Source organism: Phyllostomus hastatus, unplaced genomic scaffold (genome assembly GCF_019186645.2).
Source record: "Phyllostomus hastatus isolate PE091 unplaced genomic scaffold, TTU_PhHast_1.1 phas_scaffold_1066, whole genome shotgun sequence".
Classification (NCBI taxonomy): Eukaryota; Metazoa; Chordata; class Mammalia; order Chiroptera; family Phyllostomidae; genus Phyllostomus; species Phyllostomus hastatus.
This window is the reverse complement of record NW_025334004.1, coordinates 11638138-11651233: the sequence shown is the minus strand read 5'-3', so window position 1 is coordinate 11651233 and position 13096 is coordinate 11638138. Positions and strand designations below refer to the sequence as shown.

Sequence of the window (13096 nt, the reverse complement as noted above, 5' to 3'; positions counted from 1 at the left end):
AAATACTCAACTTGACCCTATGCTTTTCTGACAGTGAATTAATGTGCCCCTCCCTCTCTCCCTTCCTCTATTCTTCCCTTTCTCTTTGTTCATTTTGCAGTTCACTGATCCTTAGTAAATTTACCGATTTGTACAACAATTTTCACACTCCAATTTAAATACATTTTCATCACTCCAAAAAGATCCCCCATGCCAGTTTTCAATCAATTCCTGTAGCCATTCCCAGGCCCAAGAAACACTAATCTGCTTTGTCTTCATAAATTTTTCTTTTCTGATGTTTCATAAAACTGGAAACATACAATGCATACTCTTTTATATCTGACTTCTTTCATTTAGTGTTTTCAGGTTGATCCATGTTGTAGAATGTAAAATAGTTCTTTCTTTTTCATTGATAAATAATGTTCCAGTGTATGAATATAATACATATCACATTTTGCTCTTCCATTCACCAGATGATGGACATTTGTATTGTTTCTCCTTTTTGTCTATGATAAATAATGGTTTCATTTCTCTTAGGGAAATATCTCGAAGGTAAATGGAGTTGTGAATTTGTATATAAATTTATGTTTCTTTTTAACAAACTGCCAAACTATTTTCCAAAGTAGCTATACCATTTTATATCTTCATCAGTGATAGAAGAGAGTTTCTGTTTTGCTATATCTTTGGAAATACTTTATAATGACTATCTTTTTAAAATTTATTTTTATTTAAGTGTAGTTGGTATATAATCTTTTTTAAAGGGAATTTTGAGTTTTTAAAATATTTATTTATTTTTAGAGAGAAGGTTAGGGAGGGACAAAAGGAAGGAGAGAAACATCAATGTGCTGTTGCCTCTCACACGCCCCCAACTGGGGACCTGGCCTACAACCCAGGCATGTGCCCTGACTGGGAATCAAAGCAGCCACCCTTTGGTCCGCAGGCTGGCACTCAATCCACTGAGCCACACCAGCCAGGGCTAGTAGATAATCTTGGTTATATTAATTTCAGGTGTACAACATAGTATTTTGACATTTTTATGCCATACAATGTGATTACCCCACTAATTCTAATAATCATCTATCACCATGTAAACTTATCAAAATAGTATTGACTACATTTCTCTTCCCCTTTCCACTCATGGTCTTTGTTTCTTTGAGTGTTTTTTGTTTTTAGGCAGCCATTCTAGTGTACTTGAAGTAATGTCTTAATATGGCTTTAATTAGAACTTCACTAAAAACAATGATGTCGAGCATCTTTTCATGTGCTTAATCAGCCATTCTTACATCTTCTTAGGGGAATGTCTACTCAAATCTTTTGCCCTTTTAATTGGATTATCTTATTATTGAGTTGTAAGAGTTTTAAATATGTTATGAATACAAATTCTTTATCAAGTAAGTTATTTGCAAAAATATTCTTTTAGTCTATAGCTTTTCATTTTCTTTGTGTCATCTTTTGATGTACCGAAGTTTTGAACTTTGTTAACATTCAGTTTATCAATTTTATATGGATCTTGCTTTTGGTGTTATATCTTTGCCTAAAGTCACAAAGTTTTTTTTCCCTATATTTTCTTCTAAAGTATTTATACTTCTTGTTCTTACATTTGGGCATAAGATTCAAAATGAGTTATTTTTTTAGTATGGTATGAAGCAGGGGTCTAAATTCATCTTTTTGAAATGTGGAGCTAAACTTGTTCCAGCACCGCTTATTTAAGACTATCCTTTCCCTATTGAATGTTCTTGACACTTTTGTCAAAAATCAATTGACCATAACTGGGTTTATTCTGGACTTTTAATTCAGTTTCACTGATCCATATGTCTCTTCCTGTACTGGGACTACACTATCTTGATTATAATACCTTTATAATGATTTTTGAAATTGAAAAGTATAAATCCTCCAACCCTTTTTTTTTTTTTTTCAAAATTGTTTTGGCTATTCTTGGTGTTCACATTTCTATGTACATTTTAGGCTCAGTTTATAATTTCCTCAATAAAGCCTGCTGGAATTTTAATAGAAATAGCATTGAACCTACAGATCACTTTAGGGAGAATTGCCACCTTAGCAATACTGAGTCTTCCTACTCATAAGCATAGATTATCTCCCCATTTATTTAATTTTTCTCAAGATGTTTTGTAGTTTTCAGGTTTGGCAGTCTTTGTAGTACAAGTTTGGCAGTCTTTTGTTAAGTTTATTCTTAAATATTTTACTCTTCTTAATGTAATTGTGAATGGAATTATTTTAAATTTCATATTTGTATTGTGCATTGCTAGTATTAAAAATACAGTTGACTTTTATATATTGATCTCTTATTGTCAGGCTTTGCTTAACTTACTTATTTAAATCTTGTATTTTTCTCCTTTATTGTGAATTCTTTAGGATGTTTGGTATACAGGCTAGGTTGTGTTAGAATAAAGATAGTTTTACTTCTTCCTTTCTAGTTTAGATGCTTTTTATTTCTTTTTCTTGCATAATTGCACTGGTTAGAACCTCTAATACAACTGTTGAATATAAGTGGCAAGAACACACATTCTTGCCTTGTTCCCAATCTTAGGGGGGGGAAACATTCAATATTTCACCATTAAGTATGATGTTTTACCATAAATCATTCAGTGTATTGCCATTAAATATGTAGGTTTTTCTTAGTTTTTTTTTTATATATAAGATTGAGGAACTTACTTTCTATTCATAATTTGTTGAGAGTATCAGGAATGGGTTTTGGATTTTTGTCAAATGATTTTTTTCTTCATGTATTAAAAATGATAAGGTGGTTTTGGTCTTTTATTCTATTAATATGGTATTTTATATTAGTTGGATTTTGATGTTAAATCAACCTTCCATTCCTAGTAAATTTCTACTTTGTCATGGTTTTTATATATTGCTGGGTTCAGTTTGTAATATTTATTTGGGAATTTTTTATTCTATATTTATGAGGGACATTCATCTGTAGTTTTCTTGTGCTGTGCTTTTTTCCATCTTTGGTATCAGGGGAACATTAGCATCATAAAACTAGCTAACATTCTCTCTTCTTTACATTAAATGCTCTCTCTTCTTCCATTTTCTAGAAGAGTTTGTGAATGACAGGTTTTATTTCTTCTTTAAATATTTAATAGAAATCACCTATGACTTCACCTGGGTCTGCACTTTCTCTGTGAAAATATTTTTAATGACTAATTCAATGTCTTTTGTTGTTATAGGTGTGTTTAGATTTTCTTTTTTTTTTTTTTTGAGTCAGTTTGAGCAAATGGTGTCTTTCTTGAAAGGTTTTCAATTCACCCAAGTTGTGTAAATCATTGGCATAAAGTTGTTGATAGTCGTCATATCTTTTTTATTAGGGTGAGGTCCTTAGTGGTGTTCAGTCTTTCGTTCATAATTTTTAAATCTCTGGCTTATCTCTTTTTTCTTGGTCAGTCAGGCTAAAGGTATTTCAATTTTGTTGGTCTTTTCAAAGAAGCAACTTCTGTTTTCATTGATATCCTCTATTTTTGATATCACTGATTACCAATCAAATTTTTAAATTTCATTTCTTTTTCTTGCTTTATATTTAGTTTTCTCTTCTTTTTCTCCTTTCTTTTTTAAATCCTCACCTGAGGATATATTTATTGGTTTAGAGGGAGAGGAAGGGAGGGAGAGAGAGAGACATCATTGTGAGAGAGAAACATTGCTCAGTTACCTCTTATACATGCCCTGACCATGGATCAAACCTGCAATCTAGGTATGTGCCCTGACTGGGAATCAAACCCACAACCTCTTGGTGCACAGGATGCTGCTCAAACCAACTGAATCTCCCAGCCAGGGCTTCTTTTTCTCCTTTCTTAAGATAGAAGCTTAGATTACTAATTTGAGACCTTTCTTTCCTAATACAGGAATCTAGGCATAAATTTCTGTACAAATGTTGCTCTTTTCCCCTAAACAACAAACTTTTATTTTCTCACTGTTCTGGAGGCTAGAATCGCAGGAGCAGGGTATCAACAGATCTGGTTTCTCCTGAGGCCTCTATTCTTGGTTTGCAGATGTCTGTTTTCTTGCTATGTCCTCTCATGGCCTTTCCTCTGTGTGTACAACCCTAGTGTTTCTATGTACATCCAAATTTCTTTATTTTTAAAAATATTTTTAGAGGAATTTTAGGTTCATAGCTGTACATTTGTTACAATTGGTGAACTTGAATTAATACATCATATCACTCAAAATCCATAGCTTGCATTATAGTTCACCTTTCATGTGCATATACCATGGGTTTGGACAAATGTATAACATGTAGCTATCATTATGGTGTCATATAGGGTACTTTTCACTGCCCTGTCCTTCATCTATTCACCCCTCACTCCTCTTCCCAATCCTGGTAACCACTGATCTTTTTACTATCTCTGTAGTTTTGCCTTTTCCATAATGTCATATGGTTGGAATCATAGTAGGTAACCTTTTCAAATTGGCTTCTTTCACTTAGTGATATGCATTTAAGGTTCCTCTGTGTTTTGTTTTGTTTTTGTTTTTGTTTTTTTGTGGCTTGATAGCTCATTTCTTGTTAGTGCTGAATACTATTCTACAGTTTATTTAACTATTTACCTACTGAAAGACATCTTTGTTGCCTCCAAGTTTTGGCAATTATGAATACAGCTGCTATAAATCCATGTGCAGACTCAAGTGTGGATGTAAGTTTTCAACCACTTTAGGTAAATAACAAAGAGCATGATTGTTGGATCTTATGTAAGAATATATTTTGTTTTGTAAGAAACCACCAGTTTCAAAGTGACTATATCATTTTGCATTCCCACCAGAAATGATTGTGAGTTCCTGATGTTCCACATTCTAGCTAGCATTCAGTGTTGTCACTGTTAACATGTTTTGACCATTCTAATAAGTATTACTGATAATTCGTTGTTATTGTAATTTGCATTACATCTTTCTCATGATGTGTGATGTACAGTATCTTTTTATATATTTATTTGCCATCTGTATATCCTATTTAGTGAAATGCCTGTTAGGTCATTGGCTCATTCCAATTAAATATACAATCTTAACTCTAATAGAGCTCTATTTCCACCTCCTTTGTAGCATTATTATTCTAAATATCATATCTTTATATAAACCCAACATTACAGTTTTCTAGTTTCTATTTTATAAAACTCATTTAAATTAGTTAAGACTAATGACTATCTAACTGATTTTATATTTATCTGTGTAATTACCTTTATTGGGGTTCTCTCTTACTTTGTGTGGTTTTTCAGTCACCACCTGGTGTCGTTTCCTTGCAACCTAAAAGACCTCCTTTTTTAATTTCGTGTAAGGCAGATTTTCTCACACAAATTTTTTCCTTTGTTTTTCTGAGGTCTAAATTTTGCTTTAAGCTTTGAAGGCTTGATTGCTGTATATATAGAATTCTTGGTTGACGGGTTTTTTTCTTTAACTATTTATTTATTTATTTATTTATTTATATTTCCTTTTTATTGTATTTTCCCAATAACATTTAGTTCCCTTATACCCTTCTTCCTCCAGCAATCGCCACACTGTTGTCCATGTCCATGAGCCCTTACTCCTTTTTCCTCAATCCCTCCCCCTCTAACCTCCCCCACCAGCTGTCATCCTGCTTTCCATCTATGAGTCTGTCCCCATTTTCCTTGTTAGTTCAGTTTGTTCAGTAGATTCCACATGAGTGAAATCATATGGTATTTGTCTTTCTCTGACTGGCTTATTTCACTTAGCATAAAGGTTTCCAGGTCCATCCATGCTGTCACAAAGGGTAACGTTTTCTTCTTTTTTACTGCTGAGTAGTATTCCATTGTGTAAATGTCCCACAGTTGTTTTCTGCACTCATCTAATGATAGCCACTTGGACTGCTTCCATATCTTGGTGATTGTAAATAACGCTGTAATGAACATAGAGGTGCTTATGTTCTTTCTAATTAGTGCTTTGGTTTCCTTCAGATATATTCCCAGAAGTGGGATTGCTGGGTCAAAAGGCAGTTCCATTTTTAATTTTTTGAGGTACCTCTATACTGCTTTCTGAGGTGGCTGCACCAGTCTGCTTTCCCCTCAACAGTGGAAAAGGGTTCCCCCCTTTCCATGTCCTCACCAGCACTTGTTGTTTGTTGATTTATTGATGATAGACATTCTGACGGGTGTGAGATGATATCTCATTGTGGTTTTAATTTGCATTTCTCTGATGATTAGTGACGTTGATCATTTTTTCATATGTCTATCAGCCATCTGTATGTATCTTTGGAAAGGTGTCTGTTCAGGTCCTTTGCCCATTTTCTAACTGGGTTGTTCGGTTCTTTTGGTGTTCAGTTTTATAAGTTCTTTGTTTGTTTTGGATGTTAACCTCTTATTAGATGTATTGGTGAATATGTTCTCCCATTCTGAGGGTTGCCTTGTTATTTTGTTGATGACTTCCTTTGCCATGCAAAAACTTTTTAGTTTGTGTAGTCCCATTTGTTTATTTTTTCTTTTGTTTACCTTGCCTGGAGATTTATATCTGTTAAAATATTGCTACAAGCAGTGTCCAGGATTTTGCTGCCTATGTTTTCTTTCAGGATTTTTATGGATTAGGGTCTAAAATTTAAGTCTTTGATCCATTTTGAATTTATTCTTGTGTGTGGTATAAGAAGGTGGTCTAGTTTCATTTTTCTGCATGTATCTGTCCAATTTTCCCAACACCATTTATTGAATAAACTATCTTCAGACCATGGTATATGCTTGCTTTCTCTGTCAAATATTAATTGACTATAAAGATGTGGGTTCATTTCTGGACTTTCTATTCTTTTACACTGATCTGTATATCTGCTTTTATGCCAGTACCATGCTGTTTTGATTACTATGGCCTTATAGTACAGTTTGATATTAGGCAGTATGGTTCCTCCAACTTTGTTCTTCTTTCTCAGGATCACTGTTTCTGTGAGGGGCCTTCTGTGGTTCCATATAAATTTTTAAAATATTTGTTCTAGTTCTGTGAAATACATCATAGGAATTGCATTGAATCTATAGATTGCTTTGTGTAGTATGGACATGTTAATGATGTTATCCCTGAACCTGGTATATGCTTCCACTTATTTGTATTTTTTTCAATTTCTTTCTAAATGTCTTCTAATTTTCTGAGTACAGATCTTTTACATCCTTGGTTATGTTCACTCCTAGGTATTTGATTTATTGTAGCAATTGTGAATGGGATTTTTTAAAATTTCTTTTTCTGTTACTTTGTTGTTGGTATATAAAAAGCAACTAATTTCTGGATAGTAATTTTGTGTCCTGCTATTTTGCTGTCCATTTATCAGTTCTAGTAGTTTTTTGGTGGAATCTTTGGAGTTCTCTTATATAGTATCATGTCACTTGCAGATAACGACAGTTTTATTTCTTCCTTTCCAACCTGGATGCATTTTATGTCTTCTTCTTGTCTGATTGTTGTGGGTAGGACTTCCAGTGCTGTGTTGAATAAGAGAGGTGAAAGCGGACATCCCTGTCTTGTTCTGGTCTTAAGGGGAATGCTTTCATTTTTTGCCCATTGAGTATGATGCTGGCAGTGGGTTTGTCATAAGTATCATTATTATGTCTAGGTATGTTCTCTCTAATCCTACTTTGCTGAGAGATTTTACCATAAACGGGTGCTGGATTTTAGCAAATGCTTTTTCTTTATATATTGATATGATCATGTAGTTATTATCCTTTATTTGTTTATGTGCTGAATCACATTTGTTGATATACAAATGTTGTACCAACCTTGCATTCCAAGAATAAATCCCACTCAATCATGGTGTATGATCTTGTTGATGTATTGGTGTATTCAGTTTGCTAATATCTTGTCAAGAACTTTAGCATCTATGTTCATCAGGGATATTGGCCTATAATTTTCTTTCTTTGTAGCATCTTTACTTGGTTTTTGAATTAGGATAATGCTGGCCTTATAAAATGAGTTTGGGAACCTTCCACCCTCTGGAATTTTATGAAATAGTTTGAGAAAGAGCTGTTACTTCTTCCCATAATGTTTGGTAAAATTCACCTGTGAAGCCATCCATTCCAGGGCTTTTGTTTATTGGGCATTTTTAAATTACTGCTTCAATTTCAGTAGGTGTAGCCTGTCTGTTCAGATTCTCTGAGTTTTCCTGATTTAGTTTTGAAAGATTGCATATTTCTAGGAATTTGTCCATTTTGTCCAGGTCTTCCAGTTTCTTGGCATATAGTTGTTCATAATATTTTCTTAAAATATTTTGTATTTCTTGGTGTCAGCTGTTATTTGTCCTCTCTAATTTTTTATTTTATTTATTTGGGTCTTTTCTCTTTTTTTCTTGATGAGCCTGGTTAAAGGTTTGTCAATCTTGTTTAGCTTTTCAAAGAACCACCTTGGATTCATTGATCTTTTGTATCATTTTTTAAGATTCTATTTCATTTATTTTTGCTCTGATCTTAATTATTTCCTTCCTTCTGCTCACTTTGGGCTTTGTTTGTTATTCTTTTTCAAGTTCCTATAAGTGTAAATTTTGATAGTTTGAGCCTTTTCTTGTTTTTTGATATAGGTGTGTAATACTATGAATTTCCCAGTGTCCCACAGATTTTGGATTGTTTTGTCCTCATTTGCATGTGTTTCAAGGTATCTTTTGATTTCTTCCTTGATCTTGTTATTGACCCATTAATTGTTAAATAATGTTATTTAGCTTCCATGTCTTTGAGTATTCTTCAGTGTTCTTCTTGTGATTGATTTCTAGTTTTATTGCATTGTGGTCAGAAAAGATGCTTGATATGATTTCAGTCTTCTTAAATTTATTGATACATGTTTTGTGTCCTAACATGTGGTCTATCCTAGAAAATGCTCCACGTGCACTTGAAAGGCATGTATATTTTGCTGCTTTGGGATGAAATGTTCTGAAGATACCAATTAAACCCATTTGATCTAGTGTGTCCTTTAAGACCATCATCTCCTTGTTGATTTTCTGCCAGAAATATCTATCTGTTGAAGTCAATAAGATGTTAAAATCCCTGACTATGACTGTATTTCTGTCAGTCTCCCTTTGTGTCCATCAAGATTGGCTTCACATATTTAGGTGCTCCTATGTGGTGTGCGTAAATGTTTACTAGGGTTATACCCTCTTGTTGGATTGTTCTCTTTACCATTATGTAGTGTCCTTTGTCTCTTACTGTAGTCTTGGTTTTACAGTCTTTTGTCAGATATAAATACTGCAACCCCAGATTTTTTCCTTTCCATTTGCATGAAGTATCTTTTTCCATCCCTTTACTTTTAGTCTGTATATATCTTTTGATCTGAGATGGGTCTCTTGGAGGCAATATTTATATGGGTCTTGTTTTCTTATCCATTCAGCTACCCTATGTCTCTTGGTTAGAGCATTTAAGTCATTTATATTTAAGGTGATTATAGATAGATACATATTTAGTGTCATTTTATTCTTAGATTTTCTCTGTTTTTTCCTTTCTCTTTCTCTTTCTCTTTCTCTTTCTCTTTCTCTTTCTCTTTCTCTTTCTCTTTCTCTTTCTCTTTCTCTCTTTCTCCTTCTCCTTCTCCTTCCCCCTCCCCTTCCCCTTCCCCTTCTCCTTCTCCTTCATCATAAAGTAAGCCCTTTAACATTTGTTGCAGTACTAGTCTGGTGTTAACAAACTTCGTTAGCTTATTTTTGTCTGGGAAACTCCTTATTTCTCCTTCAATTTTAAATGGTAGCCTTTGCTGGGTAAAGGAGCTTCCATTGTTGGTCCTTGCCTTTCATCACCTTGGATATTTCACACCACTCCCTTTTGGCCTGAAATGTTTCTGTTGAGAAACCAGATGACAGTCTAATTGGTGCTCCCTTGTAGGCAACTACCTTTTCTCTTATGGCTTTTAAGATTCTCTCCTTGTCTTTAAGCCTTGTCATTTTAATTATGATGTGTCTCAGTATAGGCCTTTAGGCCCAACTTGTTTGGGACTCTCTGAGCTTCCTGGACTTGTATGTCTTTTTCCTTCACCAGATTAGGGAAGCTTTCAGTCTTTATTTCTTCAAATAGGTTCTCAATCCATTGCTTGCTCTCTTCTCCTTCTGGTGTTCTCACGATGCAGATGTTGTTATGCTTCATGTTGTCCAAAATGTTTCTTAAGCACTCCTGATTTTTTTTAATTCTTTTTTCTGTTTGCTCTTCTGCCTGGGTGTTTTTTTCTACCTTGCCTTTCAAACACTGATGCAGTCCTCTGCTTCATCTTACCTACTATTTATTCCTTCCAGTGTTTTATTTATTTCAGATATTGCATTCTTTATTTCTGACTGGTTCTTTTTTATGGTTTCTATATCTTTTTTCATGCTTTTGAATATTCTTATAATCATTGCGCTAAACTCTCATCTGATAAATTGCTTGCCTCCATTCCATCTAGTTCCCCTGGGGAATTCTCTGATTCTTTCATTTAGGGTCTGTTTCTTTGTTTTCCAATTTTGGCTGCCTCTTTTTATTTTATGCTTTAGTTGTTAAACTAATCAATGACATAGCCTCAAACTGTAATCAGCAGCCAGATTTAAACACCACAGGGTGGGGCAGAGTAATTCCTGCATGCAGGGTATTGCTTCCCCTCAGGCTCTTGTCATTTTAGTGGAGTGCTCTGCCTGAGAAAGATGGCTTCTGCAGTATGAGGAATGACTTAGCACAGGGATCCTGGCAGCTGTTCCTTCAGTTCTCTCCCCAGAGCTACCAACCCTAGACTCTTCTCAATCATCTCTAGCCTACTCTGCCCTTCTACTGGAGCACAGGGTAAGTGTCTGTAAATGAAATTTTGTGAATTGACCCTTTAAGAGGCTCTCTTCATCTCTAGCCATCTCCCCCTGGCAGACAGAAACCCTCTGCTTTTCATAGCTGGGTGTTCTCTTGGTTCCTTTCCAGCTCTGATACTGTAGGCTTGGGAGTAGAGCTTGGGGTTTAGACCCCACACTTCTCAAGGGGAACTCCCTAGCTGCTGACATATCCCTCTAGAACTTCAGCTGCCACCTGTGGGAGCCCAACCAGCCCTTTCATGCTTCCTCCACACTTCCTACCAGTCTCACTGTAGTGAAGTGGTTTCTTCTGTCTGTCTTTGGTTATTAGGCTTCTCTCCAGCTAGTGTTTACTTGGTTATTCAGGATGATTTTTCTATAATTTATTTGTAATTCCAGATTGGTCCTAGGAGGAGGTTAGTGTAGCTTCCACTTACCCCTCTACCAACTTAGAAGTGTCTCCTTTAACATTTTAAATGTATCATCCCATTGTCTTCTGGTGTTCATTAATTATGGTAAAAGTTCTGCTGTTAATTGCACTGTGTTCATCTGTATGTAAGGAATCATTTCAGTACCAAGATTTCCATTTGATCATTTTTTATAATTGCTATCTCTATATTTGACCAGTTAATAAATGTACACTTCCCTTTAATTTGCATTGTTTCCTTTAGTTTTCTGAGCATACTTATAATAATAGTTTTTTGGTTTTTATTTTTATTTGTAATTTATTTTCATCTTCAGAAGAAAGCTTCTTCGTTAATATTTCATTTTTATTCAGCTAAAAGAAAGGCTAGTTTCTACCAGTTGTGTTGCTCTGCAAAGAGCCATTTAATGAAATAAGAAATTTCCACAAACTAATGTCAGTTTTTAGTCCTTATCTATAAAGTCTAACATTTGAATCCCCCTAAGAGAGAGTTCCTAGTTATGCTTTTTTTCTTGTTTATGATCACACTTTACTATTTCTTTGTATGTTATAATTTTTTATTGTTGTTGAAAACTATATATTTTAGATATGTTGGAGCAACCCTAAATTCCAAATCCTCCATCCTAGAAGCTATTTTTGTTATGAGTTTTTGTTATTATTGTTTGTTTGTTTGTTTGTACTAATTCTGTAGAGTTTCTCTCTTAATTTTTTTTCCCGAATCACTTTTTATTTTGGCTAGCTTCCTAGGGGTTGCTCTGAGTCAACATAGCTCAATGGTGAGACAGTGATTGATCACAGGTGGTACTTACATTAAGCCAGTAAGGCTTCTACCCTTTGCCAGTGGATCTGTAGGTAAGTTGAGGAACACATTAAAATTTAGGCAGTTTATAAGTCTGACTGACTTTTACTGTCAGACATGTCTTCTTCATGAGTGTACTAGGTTTCACATTCATCTGGGAATGCATAGATAGCTAGTGCTTTCTCCAGTGTCTCCTGAGCATGCACACAGCCTTCCAGACTACAAGGTGTATATGTGAGCTTATCAAGGCCCACTGTGGCTGTCTTATTCCCCAAATCTCCCTGTTAAATTTCTTGCAAGTATGCTGGTCTATTTCTTGCCCCCAAAGTATCAAAACCTCAAGATAACCTATGTATCTTTTGTAGCATGTGCTTCATTCCATATCAAGTTAGCCCTGTCCAGCAGTGGAACTGCAGGTATTTAGGATTTTCCTTGCCCTTCAGAACTACTAAGTTAAGAAAAACTGGGAGAGGGGGGTTAACTGTTAATTATTTTACTCAGCTATTTTGTTATTATTAAACATTAAGTTTTTATATTTTTTTTTGGTAGAATGACCATATTTTTAATGCCTTCCTGTTTTACCACTTGTTGTAGGTTATTTTGCCTGTCATAACAAATTTCTATGAGGTTGGTGGTATAAAACAACAGAAATTCATTCTCTCACAGTTCAAGAGACCAGAAGTCTGAAATCAAAATCTTCCTCAGAGCCTGCTTCTAGAAGCTCTGAGGAAGAATCTGTTCCATGCCTTTCTCCTAGCCTCTGGTAGCTGCTAGCAATCCTTGGCCCAGCAGCATCCCTTTAATCTTTGCTTCCACCGACACATGACCTTCTTCCCTGTGTGTTTGTATACCTGAATGTCCCTCTCCTTTCTCTTATAAAGGTATTGGTTCTTGGATTTAAGGCACACCCTAATCCCATTCCCCTTCATCTTAATTAATTATGTCTTCTCAGACCCTATTTTCAAATAAGGTCACATTCTGAAGTTTCAGTTAGACATAAATTTTGGGGGACACTGTTCAACCCAGTATTTCACCCATTATAAAATATTACCTGAAAATCAATATGTTCTTTCTGTTTTGGGCTAGGTGATCTTTTGTGGAGATTGGTTTAAAAATGAATGGAATGAATGGTGTTGACTTTTTTTCTTGTGCTTGTTTCTCAAGTTAATCCAGCTCACACCCTCTT

The 13096-nt window shown here is 34.8% G+C and overlaps 1 protein-coding gene across 1 annotated transcript in view; it reads left to right on the top strand.

The window, feature by feature from the left end:
• Positions 1-13096, top strand: part of HPSE2 (heparanase 2 (inactive)) — a 639760-nt gene that overhangs the window by 397295 nt on the left and 229369 nt on the right. The window lies entirely within an intron of this gene.